Source organism: Colobus angolensis, unplaced genomic scaffold (genome assembly GCF_000951035.1).
Source record: "Colobus angolensis palliatus isolate OR3802 unplaced genomic scaffold, Cang.pa_1.0 Scaffold201, whole genome shotgun sequence".
Taxonomy (NCBI): Eukaryota; Metazoa; Chordata; class Mammalia; order Primates; family Cercopithecidae; genus Colobus; species Colobus angolensis.
In genome coordinates, this window is record NW_012115167.1 from 4,700,560 (window position 1) to 4,704,493 (window position 3,934).

Sequence of the window (3,934 nt, forward strand, 5' to 3'; positions counted from 1 at the left end):
AAAATTGAACTCTCTCCTGTTGAGACATAAAAGAGGCACCATATGACTTGAAGGTGATGATGACTTCATTACTCGTTCTGAAAAATGTTAATTCTAAATCGGAACAAGTAATCACTGGATCTCATGGTTGTGACACATCAGATATTACTATAGTTAGAGAAACCCAAGTCAGCACACTGTGTCATACTTCTAAGCAGTGCTACATACGCAAAACTAGCATACCACAGTAGAGGGCCTACACAATATAAATAAAAGATTAGGCCGGGCGCGGTGGCTCAAGCCTGTAATCCCAGCACTTTGGGAGGCCAAGACGGGCGGATCACGAGGTCAGGAGATCGAGACCATCCTGGCTAACACGGTGAAACCCCGTCTCTACTAAAAAAATACAAAAAACTAGCCGGGCGAGGTGGCAGGCGCCTGTAGTCCCAGCCACTCGGGAGGCTGAGGCAGGAGAATGGCGTAAACCCGGGAGGCGGAGCTTGCAGTGAGCTGAGATCCAGCCACTGCACTCCAGCCTGGGCGACAGAGCGAGACTCCGTCTCAAAAAAAAAAAAAAAAAAGATTAAAACGAGATTTTTTTTTTTTTGAGATGTAGTCTTGCTTTGTTGCCCAGGCTGGAGTGTGGTGGCACGAGATCGACTCACTGCAGTCTCTGCCTCCTAGGTTCAAGTGATTCTCCTGCCTCAGTCTCCTGAGTAGCTGGGATTACAGGCATGCACCACCACGCCCAGCTAATTTTTTGCATTTTTAGTAGAGATGGGGTTTCACCATGATGGCCAAACTGGTTTCAAACTCCTGACCTCAAGTGATATGCCCGCCTCGGCCTCCCAAAGTGCTAGGATTACAGGCGTGAGCCACCACGACCTGCCAATTTTTTTTTTTTTAATAGAGACAGGGTCTCGCTATGTTGCCCAGGCTGGTTTAGAAATCCTGGGATCAAGCAATCCTCCTGCCTCAGCCTCCCAAAGTGTCAAGATTACAGGCGTGAGCCGCTGCGCCCAGCCAAGAAAATTTTTAACAATGGATATTTTACGAATGCTTTTTGGAGTTTTTATGTACTAAGATTTCATTTCTCTGGGTGTTCATTAATCTTACGTTTCAGTTCCTTAAATGAAAATAGGTGAGTGGTACAGGTTTCCTCAGAGGTATAGTTTTTACTTTAGGGACTATCCCTTTCCCCTAAAGTGTGCTTTAAAGATGGCAGCACATGAACTTGTGTTAGATAGGAGGGACAGCAGGCAAAACTGATGACAGGATCTAGGTCTGCTGTCACATGCCAAACTATTTGTGAAATTTTTTAAGAGACAGGGTCTTGCTCTGTCACCCAGGCTGGAGTGCAGTGTTGTGTACAAAGCTCACTGCAGTCTCAAACTCCTGGGTTCAAGTGATCCTCCCACCTAAGCCTCTCAAGTAGCTAATATTACAGGTGCACGCCCCCACACCTGGATTTTTTTTTTTTTTTGTACAGATGGGGGTCTCGCTATGCTGCCCAGGCTGGTCTCCAACTCCTGGTCTCAAGTCTCAGTCTCAAAGTGCTGGGATCACATGGGTGAGCCACCACACCCGACTCTCATTCTTTTTTTTTTGAGATGGAGTCTTGCTCTGTCTCCCATGCTGGAGTGTAGGGGCGTGATCTCAGCTCACTGCAAGCTCCGCCTCCCAGGTTCACGCCATTCTCCTACCTCAGCCTCCCGAGTAGCTGGGACTACAGGCATCCACCACCATGTCTGGCTAATTTTTTTGTATTTTTAGTAGAGACAGGGTTTCACCATGTTAGCCAGGATGGTGTCGATCTGCTGACCTCGTGATCTGCCTGCCTCAGCCTCCCAAAGTGCTGGGATTACAGGCCTGAGCCACCACGTCAGGCCCCGACTCTCATTCTTTGTGAGTTTTTTTGTTTGTTTGTTTGTTTTTTCCCCTTAGTTTTGTCTTTTACAACCTTATAAATCACGTAAGTGAGTTTCAGAGATCTCAAACAATACTAATGCAGTAAGTAAACAGGAGAGCAGGAGTGGGGTTTGGCCAAGAGCACTGGTGAAATTCACTTATAGTGGTCGAACCCAGCTGTTGCAGCTATTTGTCCTTAATAGTGGAAGGACACCTCCTCGCTACAGAGAGTTGGGCAGTGACTTCTAGTGTGTTAATTGGGACTACAGGGTACTCTCAATTAGATCTAATTTTTTGTAAGAGAACCGTGTGGCTTAAATTGATGTAAAGTATCTACATAAACTACATAACAGAAGACAGGTAACTCAGATAAAGAGGGTATCAAAGAGGAAATCTGGCCATTTATCTAGAATTATCTGAGGGAGAACACCATTGAATCCAACAAATACAATCATTTTGGTGGTTATCAGAGAAGTGTAAGAATCACTGTTATACATGTCCACGTATTCAGAGGGAAGAGTACCAGTGTCTGCAACTTATTTTGAAATACATTTTTAAAAACCAGATAGATGAATGGATAGACAGAGGGATGGAAAAATAAACAGGTGATAAGGCAAGTACAGTAAAATGTTAGTAGTGGAATCTAGTTAGTGGGTATACATATGTTCCCCGAAAAAATTTTTCAGTTTGGCTGTATATTTGAATTTTTTTTTTTTTTTGAGATGGGTCTTACTCTGTTGCCCAGGCTGGAATGCAGTGCAAGGATCATGCCTCACTGTAGCCTTGACCGCCTAGGCTCAAGCAATCCTCCCTCCTCAGCCTTGCAAGTAGCTGGAACCACAGGTATGTGCCACCACACCCGACTAATTAAAAAAAAAATCTTTTGTAGAGATGGTGTCTCACTTCGTTGTCCAGGCTGGTCCTGAACTCCTGGCTCAAGTGATCCTCCCACCTTTGCATCCCAAAGTGCTAGGATCACAGGCATGAGCCACCATGTCTGGTCCCAATAATTTTTATAATAAAACAGGAAAAAAACCTGCCAACATTTTTGAGTGCTTTCCCTGTGTCAGGCACTTTGTATTAGTGATCACAATTAGTCCTCACAAGAAGCCTGTGAGGTAGGTACCATATTACTACCCCTGTTTTACAGATAAGCAAGCAGGCACAGAGAGGCTAAGGGACTTGCCCAGAGTCTCACAGCTAACAATCTAGGACGAGTTAAGATTCAAATCCAGGCCTGTGTGTTTGCAAAGCCAGGGCCTTTAGCTGTGGAACAGAGAGAATTCAGCAGATGTTTTTCAGAGCCTCCGTTAAATATTACTGAGTATTATAAAACTTTTAGAAGAAAACCTAGGAAAATATTTTCATAACCTCAGTCCAAGAAGAGTTCTCTAACATTACATGTAAAACACTATCAAAGACAATAAATCAGACTTAATTAAGTTAAAAACTTCTCTAAAATAATGAAAAGGCAAGCCACATACTAGGAGAGGATACTTGCAATGCATATATTTGATAACAACTCTGTGGCATCCATAGAGGTGCTCTGCTCAGATCTCCATTCTAGAAGGGATCTGCCTCAGCTTTCAAGCCAAGGCCACAAATTTCCTCGGAGCCACCTAGCCAATTATAAGCACAGAGGTAGTATAAGGACTCACTATCTCTGTGCACAGTGTTTGTGTTAGAGCTCCCCATTGGATTTACTGAGACTTCCTCAAAGATGCACTCTCATCTCACTCTCTTTCTACCAAATTTACCTTCCTTTTCCATTTCTTTTCACCAGTGTAAGACCTGCATCTTAAGATTTTCCCTGCCTGTAACTTTTTTCTTTCCCCTTTATCTTTCATAGATGTTACTCCCAATAAATCTCTTGCATTGTTAATTTCATATTGGTACTTGCTTCCCAAAGAACCCACCTGGTATACTCATATCCAGAATGCATAAAGAATGTCTACAAATCGATAAGAAAAAGATAGATAATCCGATTTTTTTTTTTTTTTTTTTTGAGATGAGTCTCACTTTGTCGCCAGTTTGGAGTGCAGTGGTG